This window comes from Coenobita brevimanus, chromosome 95 (assembly GCF_032717465.1).
Source record: "Coenobita brevimanus isolate Jiangsu-jjx chromosome 95, ASM3271746v2, whole genome shotgun sequence".
Classification (NCBI taxonomy): domain Eukaryota; kingdom Metazoa; phylum Arthropoda; class Malacostraca; order Decapoda; family Coenobitidae; genus Coenobita; species Coenobita brevimanus.
The window spans coordinates 887,602-908,253 of NC_137048.1; the positions used below are offsets into that span (position 1 = coordinate 887,602).

The following is a 20,652-nucleotide window of genomic DNA, read 5'->3' on the forward strand; positions in this document are numbered from 1 at the left end:
GTAGTTATGGTGGTGCATGTTGTGGATTTTGTGGTTGTTCCTTATTTGCTTCTGGCCTTGCTATTCCTCGCAAGCATCTTCCTAGGGAGTGTGATGATTGCCCCATCACCAGGGAAAAGGAGGAGGGTAGTGATGACTCAGGAGATGCAGCAGATCCTGGGTTAGACTGATGCAGGATGGTTGAATTGTGAGTGTTGACTTTGATTTTACTCAAGCTTTCTGTGCTGCACCATAAATTTATTCTATTTCACTATGATTTTATTCCATTCTACCATTATGTTTTGTGTGCCCAATGCATTTTTCTTATGTACCCTTCCCCCCCCCCCCTCATGTCACAGAAAGGTATGGACGTGCAGTGGTGAATGCTTGTCTGTGGTTGATGGGTCTGCTTGACCATGGTAATTGCTTAGTCGTGATTTATAGGTCTGCTTGACTATACAGAGTAGTGTTCAACACCAGGAACAAAAGTTGTACAATGTACTGTGGTGGCCTTTTACACTGGCTTTCAAGGTTAGGTTATGTACGAATGGGGGTCAGGGGAGAAGTCCATTATCAGGATGGAGCCATTAATTGGACATGCCTTTGGTTCTATTACATCTGATAACCGAGGGATACTGTATACGTTGTTTTGCAATTACTTTGGGTTAGTTGGAAAATCTATTAAGGGAAACTACTCTTAAGCCCCATACAGTTTGACTTATGAAGGGTTTACTGTATCTGTAAGCCATGCCCCCTTCCCTCAGTGCCTAACAGTTACTGTATGGCTGGCTCAGTAAGACAGTAAGTGATACAGCCATGCCAGCTGCACGATACCTTAGGCGCTGGGGGAAGGGGGCGTGGGTTACAGACATATCGAGCTTGGATAGCCTGTAACAACAAATGGGGCACAATATGTTTTATTTTTAATCTATCTATTGCCAGATGCCTCAATCCTGTTCAGGGTGGCCACAAACAAATCGCCTCCACGTCGCCCCGTCCCCCGCCATTTCACTGCCCTGCTCCCAACTCACACCCCCCTCTCATATATACCTCTCCACCCCATCCCTCCTTCTCATGCTCGGCCTCCCCCTCCCTCTCCCCCCTTCTACCTCACTCACATACACTCTCTTCGTCAGTCTTTCACCCTCCATCCTCTCCACATGGCCAAACCACCTCAGTGTATTCCTCCTAATGCTTCCTATCACATCCACATCCACACCACAATGCTCCTTTATATCTTCATTTGTCAGCCTATCTCTGCATGTGACTCCACAGGTTCCTCTTAAATAACTCATTTCCACTGCTCTCACTCTTGACTTGTGTCCGTCCAACAACGTCCAAGCTTCACTTCCATATGTTAGAGTTGGTATCACAATACTGTCATGTAGTAACTTTTTCACTTCCATATTTCTTATCACTGCTTTCAAGGAACCAGCAACCTTTCTTCCCTCCTGTACCCTTTCAAGCACTTCACCCTCCATACCTCCATCCTTACTCATCACACTACCCAAGTATTTAAACGTACTCACATTTTCCAATTCCTCACCATCCAACCTCGCTGTACATTCACTGACTTCACCTCTCTCAAAGACCATCACTTTACTCTTCCCTACATTCACCTTTAGATTCCGTTTCTTACACACTCTCCCAAACTCATCCACCAAGCCTTGCAACTCTCCTTCGTCCTCACTCAACAACACAGTATCATCTGCAAACAACAGTACAGGGAGTTTCCAAACACTACCCTCTCTCACCAGGGCCACTCCAACATCCACTTCCCTACCTTGTACCTCTTTTATTACCCCATCTATGTACAGATTGAAAAACCATGGAGACATGACACATCCCTGTTTCAACCCAACCTTCAAAGAGAAAAATTCACTCAGTTCACCATCCACACGCATTGCAGCCTTAGCACCATCATACATACTCTTCACAGCATTCAACAATTTCCCATCTACTCCATATATTCTTAATACTTTCCACAATCCTTGTCTATCCACCCTGTCATATGCTTTCTCCAAATCCATGAAAGTCACATACAACTTCTTTCCCTTCTCTAGAAACTTTTCCACTAAAGATCTAAGAATGAATATCTGATCTACACAACCTCTTCCCTTCCTACAGCCTCCCTGTTCTTCTCCAACTAATTCCTCTGTTCTTTCTCTAACTCTGTCAATAAGTGTCCTACCATACACATTTCCTATTATACTAAGAAGACAAATGCCCCTATGATACCCCACACACTTCTTTTCCCCCCTTTCCTTTGTACAAGGGAATAATTATACCTGACTTCCAATCCTCCAGGACTCTATCTTACTCCCAGGCCAATCTGCACATCTTCCACATCCATTCTACTACTATCTCTCCCCCATGCTTCAGCATTTCACCACACACTCCATCAATTTCTGGGGATTTCCCCAAATTAACTTTCTTCATTGCTTCCACAACTTCTATCCTATTGATTTCTTCCTGTCTTCTCACCTCCCCTCTTCTCTCAGCCATTCCCCAGCCACTTATACTCGCATTACTTCCATCCTCTATGTTCAACAATTCCTTAAAGTAGTAGTAGTTGTAGTAGTAGTTGTTCCCTAGGCAGTCTGGCCGAACAGCCCCCCCGAGTCCCTTAGGAAGGCCATGGCCGAGACCGGGCTTTCCCACAGAGCTCTCAAAGAGTGTATGTTGTGTTGTTGGCGTAGGTGATTGTGTGCAATGCAGTCTTCCATAATGTGCTTAATAGTATGGGGTGCTGTGTTGCATCCTGGACAGGCATCAGCGACGGAGTCATCCAGCCTCTTCTGGTAGCTTAAGAGGGCTGGATGGTGCCCACATCTCAGCCTGGCCAGGTGGACCCTGTCCTCACGAGGAAGATAGGATTCAGAAGGGTGGATGTCAGGGGGCCGTGCATGCAGCTGTGTGTTGTCTTTAAGTGACTGAATGAAGCGGCGAGTGATCTGAGTGTGGATATGCTTCTGGAAGCTGGTCTGAGGTGGGCGAGGGAGGAGAGAGGACAGTATTTGTGTATGGTATCGTGTGCTGGGTGTTGTTTTGATGTTCCTTGGTGTGGGTGGATGTGCTGCCATGTACTGTAGTGGATGTTGTGGGTTTGTGGAGGCTGCAGCAAGAAACTGGGTGCCTCTCATGTCTAGGTGATCCTTGACTTTGAGGACTTTGGTTTCTTGATGTAGGTGGTCTGTGGGTGTTGTAGCTGTGCAGCCTGTGATTATTTTTAGGGCCTTGTTCTGTATGGTCTGTAGAGTGTTGTAGTGTGTTTTGGTCAGGTTAGAAGCCCAGGCAGGGCTTGCATAATTCATCACTGAACGTATGTATTGTTTGTATACTGTGGTGGTGGTTTCTTTGTTGTGTCTGAATGTTGTATGGGCAAGTGACCTCAAAGCATTGAGTCTTGGTGTTATTTTATTTTTAATGTTTGTGATGTGTTGTTTAATTGACATTGATGTATTGTATGTTACACCAAGGATTTTGGGTGTGTGTGTGTGTGGTAGGGGAGTGTTGTTTATGGTGAGGTGTGGGATGTGACTGTGTTCTGCTGTCCAGTTTGTGAGAAGAGTCACTGTAGATTTGGCTGGGGCTATTTTGAGCCTGTTTGTGGTGACCCATTCGTGTAGTGTGTTGAGGTAAGGTTGAATGATGTGTGCAGCTGTGTTTGCATTTTGGTGTGTACATGTAAGTGTTATATCATCTGCATAGGAAGCTATGTGTATCTGTGGTGTGTGGGGTGTGGGTACGTCGTGCATGTATAGATTAAAGAGTGTAGGGGACAAAACAGATCCTTGGGGGACGCCATTTGTGAAGTTTCTGATGTTAGAAGACTGACCAGCAAATGTTACGTGTGCACATCTGCCTGCTACGTAGTTTGCCAGCCATCTTTTTGTGTTATTGTGCATGTTTGTGTTGAGTATTTTGTTTGTGAGGTTGTGGCGAGGGATGGCATCAAAAGCTTTGCTAATGTCTAGTGTGACTAGGAGTGTTCTGTGTGGTGGCCTAGCTGAATTCATGCCATCGAAAACTCTCTGTGTAAGGTCTGTAAGAAGGGTGTTTGTGGAGTGTAGTGGCCTAAAGCCATGTTGTGACTGGGCTAGGGGAATGTGAGGTGTGACTAGTTGTAGTATCAGTCGTTCAGTGACTTTAGAGGGGATGCAGAGGAGTGTGATGGGGCGATGTGAGGAGGGTAACGTGGGGTCTTTGTTGGGTTTAGGGATAGTGATGAGATTGCCATGCTTTCAGATGTTGGGTATTATGTTGTGTGAGTAGCTGTAGTTTGATATGTTGGTGAGTGCTTGTATGCCTTGTGGTCCTAGGTGTTTAAGGTGAATGTTGCTTATGTTGTCTGGTCCACAGGCAGATGAGTGCTTGAGATTGTTAATGATGTGCTTCGTCTGGTTGTAAGTGAAAGGTGCGTAATCTGGGTCTGTGGGGAACTGTCTCTTACGTCTGATGATACGTCGGTCTTCCGGATGGGGGGTTAGATGGCTGACTTGTGAAAAGTGATTGATAAGAGTGTTTGCTTGTTGTTTGTTTGAGAGTATGGTGTCTGTTGTTGTGATGGCAGCGTGTGATTGTGTGGTGTTGCTATTGGAAAGTGTGATGCTGTTTAGTGATTTGTAGAGTTTGCTGATGTTTGTTTTGTGGTCAAGTGTTTGGAGGTAATTTTTCCAGTTTAGTGTTTGCTGTTCTGATATTTTACTGTTTATCTGAGTGTTGAGTTCTTGTATTTGTTGTATGGTGTCTTGTGTATGGGGTGTTGGGGAATGTCGCAGTGTGTCCCGTTGTCTGATGAGGCCTTGAATTTCTGGTGTGAAGTTGGGGTTGTCTCTCTTTCTGTTGCCTCTAGGGATGTGTCTTTTGTCTGCATTTTGTATGATTGTATTGAAAGTGTGCACAGCGGTGTTGATGTTTGTGATGGGTGTACTGTTTAGTGTTCCGAAATGTTGTTCTGTTTCAGTTACAAAGGCCTCCCAGTTGGCTCTCTTATAATTAGTGTATGTGTGTTTGTGGCCAGCAGGGGTGATTCTGGTTTTGGTAGTGATGATGATTGGGAGGTGATCAGAACCTAGGGTTTTGACCACTCTCCATGATGTAGTGGAAGCGAGGTTTGGGGAGCAGATGATGATGTCTGTAGATGATGGGAGGAAGAGGGCTTGGTGTGGGATATGGGTATGTTGGTCTAGACTGTTTAGTATGAAAAGATGATCTGTCTGGGATTGTAGTACCAGCCCTCTGTCTGTGTCAGGGTTGTTGACATGCCAGGCCGACAACTTGGCGTTGAAATCACCACCCAGGATGATGATGGGTATGTTAGCGATGTGGTGTATCTGTGGAGAGTAATTGTGTGGTACTGTGGGGGACGACTGGGGGGGAATGTATGTGTTAGCAATTGTTTTCTACCTTCTCCACTAGTAATCTACCATTTTTATCTTTCACTCCCCTGCTAACTACACTTCTGCCCTGTCTTACTCTCCACCTCTTTCCAGAACATTTTCTTACAGTCCCTCCACTTTACACTCAAATTCCTCATCCACTCTCTTCTTACTCTCTCTTACTAATCTTTTCACCTCTCTCTTTCTTTCTACATATAACTCTCTCTTCCGCCTCTCAACTTCTTCCACACCCCTATTTCTCATCCATTCATTGTATGCTTTCTTCTTTTGTGCCACAGCCTGTCTCACCTCTTCATTCCTTGCACCCCTCTCCGTCTTCTCTTCACCCAACACACCACATCACATGCTGCACATATTTCTTCTGTAAATATCCTGCACACACCTTCCACGTCCCCCATCTGCTCTAATTCATATTTGCCCAATCGTTCCTCCACTTCTCTCTTATATTCTGCCTTTTTCTCATCCTCTTGTAACCTTTCCACTCTCCTTGCAAATACTCCTTCTTCCCGTCCTTCCCTTCTTCTATTTCTCCATCTTATTTGGATCTTTATTCTGGCCACCACCAAGTAGTGGTCAGAAAGTCCACTCCCCCAACCTGTATAAGCTCTTGCATCCATTACACATCTTCGCATCCTTTCATCCACACACACATAATCAATCACTGCCTTCCATTCATTCAGTTCACCACCCACCCTTCTCATCACTCGCCATGTATACCTGTGAATCACTTTGTGCCTGAAGAGGGTATTGGCTATCACCAAACCCCTCACATCACAAATGTCCACTAACGCACTGCCATTCTCATCTATCTCAGCAGGCACACCCCACTCACCAACCATTCCATCCACCTTCACATTCCCTACTTTACCATTAATATCACTGATCAATACCATTCATATCACTGATCAAAAACACTCTCTCATTCCTTCCAAACTTTTCCATGCACACTTCCACATTTGTCCAGAACTCTTCTCTCACTCTGGTTGCACGATCTTGAGATGGCGCATACATGCATACAATTGCCCACATTTGTATTCCAACTTTCAATCATACCCATAATGTAACATAAATTTAACATTGTATAAATTGTTACAACACAATCTTTGACTCAACTGATCCATACTCTCTTATGTTCTTCTTCCATCTTTTACTCACAACTATACATACTCCTTTCAGTAAAAACTATACACACAAGGAGCTGCCAGCAAAACTTGTTGAGAATCATAACCATATCATCATCATCATCATCATTCAGACCTCCAATTGCACCCCAATGTGGGTGTGGGGTAGAATAAAATATACATAGACATATAATATATATATATATGTATATATATACACACACACACATATATATATATATATATATATATATATATATATATACATATACAGTATATATACAGTCAACCCTCTGCTATAACGGGTCTTGCTATCACTATTTAATGCTATCACAAGCACCTAAAAAGCTGCCAAAACACGTCTATCGCGGTCAAAATGCATGCTATCACGAAAAAAGGGAAAAGAAAAAATTGAAAAAGTTTCAAAAAGCCCGCGCAATGCGTCATCACCCAGAGGAGCGGGTTCCCGCACTCGTCGGTTGTGACGTCACGGCACTGTGATTGGCCACGAACCGGAGAACGATCCCCTGGGACTTAACAAGCACGACCAGTGGGTCACAGGTGTGGACAAAAGCCATTTTAGGTGCTCGCACAAAGGCAGACACACCTCGGCCTCGTCCTCCTACCATTGCACGTAATGCGGCAGCACCTAAAAGGGAAATTAAAAGACGAAAGAATTTAAATTACGCGCAGAAACTCGAGATAGTGAAGTTAACCCCTAAAACGCGGCTGTGTACGCGCGATCCCCCCCCTGTGGCGGGGTTGTAGCGGGGTCTGAGTACCTGTGGAAAAATATTAGCCAAAAATCATAGATTAACCCTAGAGCATTAAAATTTTTAAGGCATATATTACTTACATTCAGCTATCTCCTGAGCCACATGTTGAGCCTTCGTTGACTACCCAAGGACTTGTGAAGACTTGCAAAGTTGGGTAACAAAGTCTTCACTCTCACACCTCCAGAAACCCGGTTTTCTTTCTACCACAGCCTCAGTCTGTCACAGTACACTTTATACAACAACGTACAGGTTGTTTGGAATCCGTATTTGTAAATAAGAACTGAAAATAAGGCTAAAATGGACAGAGCGCACGGCCGACATGCAGCGCGGTGGCGATCTTCCCTTCAATATTGTCACATTTGCCTTTTCTCGGCAAAAAACACGTATACTCCTTTTTTTTCCATCATAGGACTTCGCAAACGTTTGCCTGTCACTATTACGGTAATAAAAATCAATGTCACTGCCAGTATTGTGGACTGGGAATGAGGAAGACCACCGCGGCGCGAGTTTATTCAGCCTTACGGCACGCACTTTATTCTCGCTCCTGTCGGCCACTCGCACTTCATTTCTATCGCTCACTTTCACTGTATCTTTTTTTTTTTTGCCTTATTCATCAGTGTCACTGTCCAGTGTTATAAAAATAATATTTTATACACAAAAAACTTTTACTTTCAGAACATAGAATAGGAAAATATGCTTTTATCTTTTTACACTGGAGTGACTGTCACTCGCAATACTTATATGATTACTATGTACAATTATTTACAACAAAAAACACTGTAACTGTCAGTGCTTTTACAAGTACATACACTAATTTACACTCATCAGGCTGTCACTGTCAGCACGTAAAAGAAAACTAAACAATATTATCACTGTCACTCTCAGTATTTTTCCCAATATTTTTACCCTTATTTTCAAAATCTACTTAGGCTGTGGTAGTCGAAAAAAACACGGGTAAGCACAGAGGGGAACTTTGCACTCTTTGCACTGCAGGGAGGTGCGCCTAAAAGTTCTTTCCTGCCTGGTAGTGTGGCTGCACACATGACACCTCCTCAGTGCTTTCCCCCTCTTTGCAGTGGCTGGCAGTGGCTCCAGGCGGTGTCGCTGAAGGTAGGCCATACACTGTAGGCGGTCTGGAGGTGTGTGAGGGTGGCGTTTGGGACCTGTTGAAAGCACCTGGCCATAACGCTGAAGCAGCTGGTAGACACAAGTCTTGGAGAATCTTCTGAGAGAGTAGTTGGCTGGCTTCCTGTTCTTGATTTTATACAGGATGAAGGCGTTCAACATGCACATGTCAATCAAGTGCAAGAACACCTTCCTGTACCAACGACGATTTTTCCTCAGACAGTCAATCTCTCCAATCATCATATCCGACTTGTCCACCAGCCGCATATTGACGTTATAGTCAATTACAGCATCAGGCTTCATCACAGGCTCGCCAGTCCTTCTGTCGACCTTCCCTGTTGCCAGCATTTCACCCTTGTGTACTGTGGTGAGCATGTTCACGACTCTCTTATCATGCCACCTGATCGCAAGCATCTTGTCAGATTTCTTCAGGTGCACGTCTCCCCGCTTTGACTTTTCAGCCTCTGGGAAGGCAGGGTAATGTGCCCTGTTACTTCTGACAGTGCCACAGGAGCCGACGCCGTGTTCAGAAAGGTACTTGGCGAGTTTTGGAGCTGTATAATAATTGTCCGTATACAGGACATGATTCTCGCCAAAGTACTTTTCCAAAAGCACTTTCACCACAGAACCAGAGAATCCAAGGGGGTCAGTCTTATCCAAGTCGACATTGCTGGCGGTGTAGATGACGAAGTCAAGGATGAACCCCGTCTTGCAGTCGCACAGCACGAAAAACTTGATTCCAAAGCGGTGGCGTTTGCTTGGAATGTACTGGACGAACCGAGACAGCCCCTGAACAATACCAAAGACTCGTCAATCACGACTTTCTTGAAAGGGCGCAAGAACCTCGTAAACTTATCTTTGATCATGTTCAGGATTCCCCTCACTTTCCATAATGGGTCAGTTTGGGAAGGCTCATCATTATTCGCGAAGTGAAGATAAGTCATCAGCTGCCTAAAACGATCGCGGCTCATGTATTTATTGAATATTGGTGTTGGGCACAGCTCGTCGGAACCCCAGTACTCTTCCAACTTATGCTTCCAGTTGTGCGGCATAAGCAACATCAAGGCAATAAATACAAAAAGCTCGCGGATCGTCAAAGGCACCCATGATGCCATCCGCGACGTGGATGGCGTCGCAGCCTCACCACCTTCTTCGCGAATTGGCGCACATTGCCCCTCGTACCTGTTGGTCTCGGTACAGATGTGCTCCATAACCTCGTCGTCAAGGAAGGCCAACAGGTAGTCAACACATTCACCATCGTCGTCACAGGGAAGTCAGCCTGAAGTCCACACTCACTTTCGTCAAAGGGCAGATCTTCAGGCACAAAATCTGATCCCTCTGACCACACAAAAGCATCTAAAGTTCCCTGCCTAGGCTGGGAGGTGCTTGGGGCGGCGGGGGGTGAGGCAGGTCGTGTGGGAGTGGGTGAGGCAGGCTGGGCAATAGTAGGTAAGGGAGAGGTTATCCCAGGCCGTGTTGGTGTTGTGGTGGTGGTGGTGGTGGTTGGAGGGAGATTATCGCTTGGGTCAAGGTCACCCGCGGTGGCGTGACTCCTGAGTTGCCTAGTGGGAGTTAGCCTAGGGGACTTAACTTTACTCACACGAACACTAGGCCCTACGATAACCTCTCATACCTAACATTGCTCGTCTACTTCCCTTTCTCGGTGGTGATGGAGACTCCGATGACTCAGGAGACAGGACAGCAGACGAGGAGGACGAGAGAAGAGGGCTGGGAGAACGTGGCGGGCTTGCGGTGGTGTGGCGTGGCGTAGTGGACAATGCCGGTGCACTGCTGTCTCCGCTCCTCTTCCTTTTCTCTCCCTTTCCATATTCGAGCCCCATTTTCACCGGGGCCTTCCCTGTAGAGGTGCTGGGCACAGTCACAGTTTCCTCGGGCACAGAAATCATCACTTCCGGGGCTGAATCAGCACTCGATTGTGTCTCTGATTCAGCCAGGCTAGACAAAACACCCACGTCACTGCCGTAGTCCATAGAGGCTTTCAACAGTTCAAATGCTATGGCCGAGTCACTTAGCCCCTTGGTAGTCACTTGTAAAGTTTTGAAGGGCGTAGAGGTAACAAAACCCTTTTTTGGAGGGCTAGAAGGCACGGAACTAGAAGAGCTAGAGCCTGACATGGTGTCACCGTGGCAGATTTGCGTGGACTGACGCTAATCTGGGGCAAACCGCGCGAAAAAATGACAGTGTGACAACTGGGGAAACAAGCGTTTCCCAATAGCAAAAAGTGCTTGCGAGATGACGGCGCAGATTGACACGTATCAGCCATCCGCGCGTTGCCATATCGCACGACGAGGGAGGGCCGCGCATCGGTGCGTCCGTGGGTAAAAAAAATGAGACTTGGCAACAACCGAGGTCAGTAGTACAAAGGTCAAGTGTGCTAAAAGTAGCTCACGGGTGGCGGGACTGAGAGACAATACCGGCTTGAGCCTGCTTGCCCGCGGTTATTCAAAATTAACTCAAATCGCAAACGCGACGACCCGCCGTCTTGTCCTTTGAGCCGACCGTCGCAAAAGCGACGATCCGCGTTTTAGGGGTTAATAGACAAGGGAGAAACAAAAGTCAAAGTGGGAAAGAAATTCGGGATAAATGAATCGACAGTGAGTGGTATTTACTGACAGCGTGACCATATCAAGGCCCAGATGAAACTTGCCCCTTCAGAAGCAAGTGCTCAGGCTATGTGAAGTGGAAATCAACTGCTCCTCAAGACTGAACAACTGCTACACCTATATCTGGGGAGGCAGGTGAAGCGGAACTTAGCAGTTGATACATGTGAAATTATGGAGACTGCCAAGGAAATATATGTGTCTGTGGCTCGTAAGATGTGTGTTGAACAACTACCAGTGTTTCTGGCATTGAAAGGATGGGTAGACAAGTTTATGTCACGGCATAGAGTGAAAAGTGTGAAAATATCAGGAGAAGCAGCAAGTGGGGACACGAGTGCTGCACGTGATTACCCAGAATCTATCTATCTATCTATATACCTAGGCTGCTTCCCCCAAGGAAAGGGAGGTAGCCGAGACAGGACGACACACTCCCCATTTACTCATCCATTCAAACACATTCATTCGCATCTTAGCCCCAAAGGGGAGAACGGACAGATCTTCACTGCACCACACTGCACAAGGGTCAACTGCGCAATGCAATCAGTGACATCCGCAGCAGGGCCCGACAGCAGAACTGGTTTACCCCTGCCACATCATAACAGACCCATCCCCTTACCCGCACCCGACCTTACTAGCTGATCAGACCAAATGCGGGAGAATATCCCCTCAGGGCTGCGTCATCACTTATTCATTCACAATTTCTCTCCATTTATTTCTGTCACGCACAGCTACTCTTCCATGCTCAACAGACATCCCTCTCGCATCCAGCGCTCTCTTCACACTGTCCATCCATCCTATTCATGGTCTTCCTCTCAGCCTTACACCTCTCACATCAGATCTAGTTATCTTTTTCACCAATCGCTCATTATCCATTCTCTCCATATGCCCAAACCATCGCAACACCCTCTGCTCAACTCTACCAGCCATCTCCCGAACAACTCCAGTTCTCCTTCGCACTTCATCATTTCGCACCCGATCCATACGCGTCACTCCACACATACTCCTCAGACACCTCATCTCCATTACATTCAAACTTTTCCTCTCTGCTACACCCATATTCCATGTTTCAGCCCCATATAACGCAGTCGGTACCACAACACCCTCATACAGCCTTCTCTTTACATCCATTCTAAGCGAACGACATTTAAACACTTTTTTCATTCCTCCCAGCACCTTTCCTACTTCATTTATTCTAAACTTCACTTCTGCATCTATTCTTCCATCCACAGCAACATGTGACCCTAGATATTTAAAACAATCTACCTCCTCAAGCAACTCACCATTCAAAACTATATTCATCCCCCTACCATCTATCAACCTCGTACACTTCATCACTTTACTCTTATTCTCATTTACTTTCAATTTCCTCCTTTCACACACCCTTCCAAACTCCTCTACCAACTGTCTCAATCTCTCCTCTGAATCAGTCTTACCCAGAATCGCTGAGGAAAATTATCCAGGAAGGTATGTACACTACCGATCAGATTTTTAATATGGATGAAACGAATTTTTACTGGAAAACAATGCCTCGGTGAACATTCATCACTGCCAAGTCAGAAAAAGTTCGTGGTAGGAAAGCCATAAAAGAGTGATTCACCCTTCTGCTCGCTATGAATGCGTCAGGAACATGTCTCCTGAAACCTACAGTTGTGCATCGTGCAAAAAGACCCAGGGCCTACAAAGGATACAACATGGACAAATTAAATGTGCACTGGATGACATCAAAGAGGGGGTATATGTCTGCCAAGCTTTCCAGTGACTGGTTAAAAGATTTGTTCATTCCCCAAGTGGAATGCAAGGAAAACAACGTAGGGTTCAACATTCTCCTGCTTCTCGACAATGCCCCTGGACATTCACCACTTCTAAGGAACACGCATCCTAATGTAAGGGTCAAGTTTCTGCCACCAAACACAACTGCCTTGATCCGGCCCCATGACCAGGAGGTCATATCAGTTGTGATGGCTTCTTATTCTGCAAGGCAGTTTAGGCAGATGCGGCAGGCAACACAAGACACTGCCCTTATCCAGCAGTTGCTTGATAGTGAGGATGAAGATGAGGCCATGATTCAAGGAGATAATGTGTCGGAACAAAAAGTAATTCGTTATTGGAAAAATTACAGTGTGAAACAGGCTATTGACTCGATGGTAGACTGCTGGAACAATGTTACTCCAGCCACTATTCACCATGCGTGGCGTAACATTCTGGAGGGTCTGCATGGGGACCGTTGTGCGGCGGTACCTGGTAACCCACAGACAGTTGATGCAGAGGTTGAGGCAGCAGCGGCGGAGGCAAGGCAAATTCCCGGAGCTGGCTTTGCTGATACTACTGGCCAGGATATTCGGGAAATGATACAGCCTCCTCCAGTTACTGCTGATGAAATAATTGAAGAAGATGAGGAGACACAGGAACAGGACATCGCAGGAGAGGATGAGGAGGTTGTTTACTGTATTTTTATTTATTCATTTATTTATTTTTATTTATTTATTTTATTTATTTATCTCTAACGTCCGCAAGTCACTCCTTCCTTTCTCAAACTTAGCATCATGGAAGGCGTGAGGGACTGTCCAAGGCGGACATCAAGAAGATGATAGACTTGGGTTACCAGCTTCTCCACCTCCTAGAGCAAGATTCAACAGTCAACAGTGAAGCAAGGTGCTCCCATATTAGCCTGGCACTTGCAGGTTATGAGGAACAGTATCACACGCACGTCAACTCCCTGCACCAGTGTCAGATCACCGATTTCTTACGGCGTCGCAACGAGGCACAGCAAGCCCCGCAACCAGAACCTGAATCAACGCCAGGACCATCCCGCCAGCACTCTGTCTTAAACGAGCCCTGTGACTTTGAGGGCTTCTCTAGTGCTACAGCTGATGAAATTCTTGATGAAATAGAGAGCGTAGGGCTGGTAAATGAGACTCCAGCCAAGCCTCAGAGCCTACCCAATGACATAAGTCTGGCAGCTGTCCTCGTCCCCCAATAAAAGTTAATAAAATTGTGAAATAATGTACAGTGTTTGTTTCTCCTTGGATCGTGATTCTTGTTTTGATGTTTGTTTAAATGTTGGTGTTTCTTATTACTGTTCGAAAACTTGGTAAAAAAGTGGCAAAAATAGGTCAAATATGTGGACAACTCGGGGGTCCAGGCACCAATTACAATTATTACCATTGGTTTTTCAGTTCTGCTACAGCGAATTCTGCCATGACGGTATAATTTAGGCATCAATTAGGTGTGACAGCAGAGGGCTGACTGTATATATATTCACTCTCATCTTAAATGTCAGGATCAATATGCCTAGCCCCAGGCTCCTATGCTACTCTTGGGGCAAGGTAGGATTGGATGATGGATGGATGGAATATACATACATTAGGCCCCTAATAACATAGTGTACCGAATGCCACATGTTGAAAACAGAGAAAAATGCACTTAAGGTTGCGTAACTTTCAAAATGCCAAAACTTTGGAACTAGTGAATATTTTTTAGTGCTTTTTTTCTTTTTATATTTTAGCTTGAAGTTCGTATTTTCATGTCATGCTAATCTTGGTTGAAGAGAAATTAGTAGCATTCTGAAAGGTACAACAATAGCTGCATTTTTCTTCAGTGTGTTTATTGAGAGATGAAACGTATTATCAGTGAGCATTTGAAAACCCCCCTACCCCCCTGGGGGTAGGGGGGTTTTCAAGAATACTCCCCCAGTATCCCTGCTTGTCGTAAAAGGCGACTAAAAGGGTTGGCGGAGGGTTAGTGCCCCTCCCCGGAAAACAACTAACTAAAAAAACAAACAAGAAGCCTCGGACAAGGACTGACCAAACGTTGACGACCCAGGACCGGACAAAGGACTTGGTAATGTGTACATGGAATGTAAGAGGAGCGAATGATGAGGTGAAAGAGAGAGAGATTGTCCAGGTGCTTGAGGATGCGAAAGTGGATGTATGTGGAATAACTGAAACAAAATGGAGAGGAGAAAGTGTGAGAGAATGGGACTATGGATGGGGTATATGTGCAGGAGTAGATGAGAATGAGAGGGCAAAGGAAGGAGTGTGTATAGTTGTGAGTAAAAGATGGAAGAAGAGCATAAGACAGTATGGATCAGTTGGGTCAAGGATTGTGTGGGTAAAGTTGAAAGTTGGAATACAAATGTGGGCGATTGTGTGTGTGTATGCGCCAACGCAAGATCGTGCTAGAAGAGTGAGAGAAGAGTTCTGGACAAATGTGGAAGTGTGCATGGAAAAGTTTGGAAGGAGTGAGAGAGTGTTTTTGATTGGTGATATGAATGGTAAAGTTGGTAATGTGAAGGTGGATGGAATAGTTGGTGAGTGGGGTGTGCCTGCTGAGATAGATGAGAATGGGAGTGCGCTAGTGGACATTTGTGCTGGGAGGGGGTTGGTAATAGCCAATACCCTCTTCAGGCATAAAATGATCCACAGGTATACATGGCGAGTGATGAGAAGGGTGGGTGGTGAACTGAATGAAAGGAAGGCAATGATTGATTATGTGTGTGTGGATGAAAGGATGCGAAGATGTGTAAAGGATGCAAGAGTGTATAGAGGTTGGGGAGTGGACTTTCTGACCACTACTTGGTGGTGGCCAGAATTAGGTTGCAAGTAAGATGGAGGAATAGAAGAAGGGAAAGACGAGAGGAAGGAGTAGTTGCAAGGAGAGTGGAAAGGTTACAAGAGGATGAGAAAAAGGCAGAGTATAAGAGAGAAGTGGAGGAACGATTGGGCAAATATGAATTGGAGCAGATGGGAGACGTGGAAGGTGTGTGTAAGATATTTACAGAAGAAATATGTGCAGCATGTGATGTGGTGTGTGGAAGGAAGAGAAGACGGAGGGGGGTGCAAGGAACAGCGTGGTGGACTGAAGAGGTGAAACAGGCTGTGGCACAAAAGAAGAAAGCATACAATGAATGGATGAGAAATAGGGGCGTGGAAGAAGTTGAGAGGCGGAAGAGAAAGTTATATGTGGAAAGGAAGAGAGAGGTGAAAAGATTAGTAAGAGAGAGTAAGAAGAGAGTGGATGAGGAATTTGGAAGGAATTTGAGTGTAAAGTGGAGGGACTGTAAGAAAATGTTCTGGAGAGAAGTGAAAAGAGTAAGACAGGGTGGAAGTGAAGTTAGCAGGGGAGTGAAAGATAAAAATGGTAGATTACTAGTGGAGAAGGGAGAAAAAGTGAGCAGATGGAGAGAACACTTTAAGGAATTGTTGAACGTGGAGGATGGAAGTAATGCGAGTATAAGTGGCTGGGGAATGGCTGGGAGAAGGAGGGAGGTGAGAAGACAGGAAGAAATCAGTAGGATGGAAGTTGTGGAAGCAATGAAGAAAGTTAAATCGGGAAAGCCCCAGGAATTGATGGAGTGTGTGGTGAAATGCTGAAGCATGGGGGAGAGATAGTAGTAGAATGGATGTGGAAGATGTGCAGATTGGCCTGGGAGGAAGGTAGAGTCCCGGAGGATTGGAAGTCAGGTATAATTATTCCCTTGTACAAAGGAAAAGGGGAAAAGAAGTGTGTGGTAATCATAGGGGCATTTGTCTTCTTAGTATAATAGGAAAAGTGTATGGTAGGTTACTTATAGACAGAGTTAGAGAAAGAACAGAGAAATTAGTTGGAGAAGAACAGGGAGGCTTTAGGAAGGGAAGAGGTTGTGTAGATCAGATATTCATTCTTAGATCTTTAGTGGAAAAGTTTCTAGAGAAGGGAAAGAAGTTGTATGCGGCTTTCATGGATTTGGAGAAAGCATATGACAGGGTGGATAGACAAGGATTGTGGAAAGTGTTAAGAATATATGGAGTAGATGGGAAGTTGTTGAATGCTGTGAAGAGTATGTACGATGGTGCGAAGGCTGCAGTGCGTGTGGATGGTGAACTAAGTGAATTTTTCTCTGTGAAAGTTGGTTTGAAACAGGGATGTGTCATGTCTCCATGGTTGTTCAATCTGTACATGGATGGGGTAATAAAAGAGGTACAAGGTAGGGTAGTGGATGTTGGAGTGGCCCTGGTGAGAGAGGATAGTGTTTGGAAACTCCCTGTACTGTTGTTTGCAGATGATACTGTGTTGTTGAGTGAAGACGAAGGGGAGCTGCAAGGCTTGGTGGATGAGTTTGAGAGAGTGTGTAAGAAATGGAACCTAAAGGTGAATGTAGGGAAGAGTAAAGTGATGGTCTTTGAGAGAGGTGAAGTCAGTGAATGTACAGCGAGGTTGGATGGTGAGGAATTGGAAAATGTGAGTACGTTTAAGTATTTGGGTAGTGTGATGAGTAAGGATGGAGGTTTGGAGGGTGAAGTGCTTGAAAGGGTACAGCAGGGAAGAAAGGTTGCTGGTTCCTTAAAAGCAGTGATAAGAAACAGGGAAGTGAGCATGGAAGTAAAAAAGTTACTACATGACAGTATTGTGATACCAACTCTAACGTACGGAAGTGAAGCTTGGACATTGTTGGAAGGACACAAGTCAAGAGTGAGAGCAGTGGAAATGAGTTATTTAAGAGGGGCCTGTGGAGTCACGTGGAGAGACAGGCTGACGAATGAGGATATAAAGGAGCGTTGTGGTGTGGATGTGGATGTGATAGGAAGCGTTGTGAGGAACACACTGAGGTGGTTTGGCCATGTGGAGAGGATGGAGGGTGAAAGATTGACGAAGAGAGTGTATGTGAGTGAGGTGGAGGGTGGAAGAGGGAGGGGGAGACCGAGGATGAGATGGAGGGATGGGGTGGAGAGGTATATGAGAGAGGGGGGTGTGAGTTGGGAGCAGGGCAGTGAAATGGCGGGGGACAGGGCGACTTGGAGGCGATTTGTTTGTGGCCACCCCAAACGGGATTGAGGCGTCTGGCAATAGATAGATAGATTTTTAACAATCACACCAACCAAAGATATCAATGGGAAATGTTTACAAAAGCAAAATAGATGTATGTAATACTATTTTCAGAAATTAAAAACCATTATAAAAAAAGAAATCTTTAATTTAACCATCTGGGAATAATGGTAAGCTCTACAGTATTTCTGTTATGAGAAGGACCAGCAGCTTTTTGCTCACTACTAGTCACTCATGTTCTCGAGACAATGAGAAAAAACACTAAAACAGCTTTGAAAATAGCCAGTTAATCCAGGTAGTGTTCTAGGCCGGCTGGTAAACAAAAAAAACTGTGTCACAACGCTAAAGATTCCCAGATCACAGTTGCCAATGTCTTGCTGAGCTCTCTTGCCTTTCCCATTATCTGTACATTATGGCTAACTTACCCTTAAAATCATGCAATTTTATGCTAAAATATTCCATTATGTTAGAATAATGGTACAATAATTAATAAAGCTATGAAAAAAATGCATGACTGTTAGCATAAAGAAATGCTAATACTGTATCTGGTAACACCAGACAACACGTCACTGGGAGGCATTTGGTACATACTGTGACCAGCAAAAAGGCTTGTTGACGCACTGAGGTGAAGCGGGCAGTGAGACAATGTTACAAAAGGGGAATTTGGACCCTAATGCCAGTTGCTTTCTGTACCTCGTGGTTGCTCTCCACATCAAAGAGGGTTTGGGCTACATAATGGTATACTTAACTCGGTTTTGCTTGCAGTGGCGCTCGGTACACTATCTTACTGGGGGCCTCATATATCTTAACGGAAAACTACTAACCAAAGTTTGCCAAAATAAAAAGGGCCACACTCCCATTCACTCACCAGTGAAGCCGTGGTAAAGAACATGCCCTGCCTTGTTGAGTCGACCTCAGACCACATGTACCTGCAAAGAAGAGTGGCAACACTAGACAAGCTCCTGTGATACCACAAAGGAAATCTCATACTTAAAATGTCAGATGGAAAAAACACAGCAGTTTATATAAACATAACGGGTAAATTCTCAGAAGAGGGAGCTTTCCCGAAAGATCATCATTCATATATACAGTAAATTATAGAGTTCACAACATGAAGGAGCCACTACAATTAGAGAATACTTGCATTAATAGTAACAACAAATTCATTACACCAGAAAATATACATCAATAGAGAGGATAAACTTTTAAATTGTTAGGTGTTAAACTTACATGAAACGTTTTGGGAAAGATTAACATGAAAAGCAACAGATGCTGTCAAGACTACCATACAACATAACAAACCTTGGTTGGACAGAGGCACAGCACTTGCAGCAGATCAACTTGTTGCAACAACTTCAGGGAGTCCATAGGGACTCCTCCACACATCTCAACACCAGATGAATGGTTGACTCTGCAATCAGTTATGTTCTTTAGGCTAAAACACAGCAGCTGCCATAAATGTTTTAGGTACCAAAATAACCATCAAAATACACATTTACCCAAGACATATATGCTGCAACAAGGAGTGCCAGAATATACACTTCAGGTCTCTGAGGCTATATCCTGGTAATTTACTCTGGCTACACACCACTACCTGTTTGCCACATCACCCAGCCTGTCACCTCCATAGGTTCCTGCTGAGCACAAAACTCAACAATGGCAGACAGTAGCCAAGGAGGCACCAGCAGGTGCATTCAGGACCAGTGCAGCCATATTGTATGGGGAATACTGTAATTATAACTTTACTACATACTGTATTTCAGAGCATATCATGCATTTTTTCCCCATAAAAAATAAATAAAATAAAAATAAAATAAAAAAATAAAAAATGAAAAACCCTGAAAAGTTCCCATGCACCATGGAAGATGACTGTCAGGTTTGATTGGAGTAAACTCTGTCTGTGCTTATAACAGCCACATACACAGGTAGGTATCCTATAAACTACATTCCATAAGTAGAATATCTATCTATCTATCTATGGCCAGACACCTTAATCCCATAAGGGGTGGCCACAAACAAATTGCCTCCATGTTGGCCTGTCCCCTGCCATTTCACTGCCCTGCTCCCAGCTCACACCCTCCTCTCTCATATATATATATACAGTAATCCCTCTAATATCCGGACGCCCAATAACCGAACATCCCCAATAACCGAACCTTATCGTCCTGGGATCAAACATTCCCAAAATGGTCCGAAAATCCAAAAAAATTGGAAAAAAATTCGATTTTTTGCCGTCCGTAATTTGAACTTGCCGCGCGCGCCGCGTGAGAGCATTGTTTTGGTTCGTCATTCCTCCGACGTCTGATAGAGCGCCGCTGCATCCTCCCCACTTCCCGCCTGTCTCTCACCGCGACAAGACCTACGCTCTTCGTCATGGCTGCCCACGTGCTCGCTTTTGTGGTGGTGCCGTACTTGCTGCAAGGCCTCCTGCTGCTCTCTGCCCTACTCTTAGTGTGTGTGATGATGGCCCCGCCTCCTGAGAAAAGGAAGAGAGTGGTGTTGACTCTGGAGAAGAAACGGGAGATATTGGAGAAGGTTGATGCGGGTTGGTCTTCCTCTCACATTCTCCGCGAGTTCAACCTGGCCCGGTCGACTTTGTTTGATATCAAGCGTTCCCGAGACAAGCTCATGCAGTACACGGCTGACTTCTCGTCGAGAAGCAAACGCAACGTGGAGAGGAAGGTTATGTTTACTCCCAAGTATGCAGAGATCGACCGCTCCACGTTGATTTGGTATCGACAGCAACGTGCAGTTGGTGTGATGGTACGTGGAACGGAGCTGAAGGCTGCTGCTGAGAAGTTTGCAAGGCTTCACGACGCCCTAG

General features: G+C 45.1%; 1 protein-coding gene across 7 annotated transcripts in view; it reads right to left on the reverse strand.

Moving 5' to 3' along the window:
- Positions 1 to 20,652, reverse strand: part of LOC145413148 (uncharacterized) — a 111,726-nt gene that overhangs the window by 7,067 nt on the left and 84,007 nt on the right. For all 7 annotated transcript variants that reach the window (XR_013899693.1, XR_013899694.1, XM_080282874.1 and 4 more), the window contains 2 exons: positions 19,131 to 19,239; positions 18,697 to 18,757 (listed from right to left, as the gene is read on the reverse strand). The gene's annotated coding sequence lies outside the window, so the exon portion shown is untranslated. The remainder of the gene's footprint in view (positions 1 to 18,696; positions 18,758 to 19,130; positions 19,240 to 20,652) is intronic.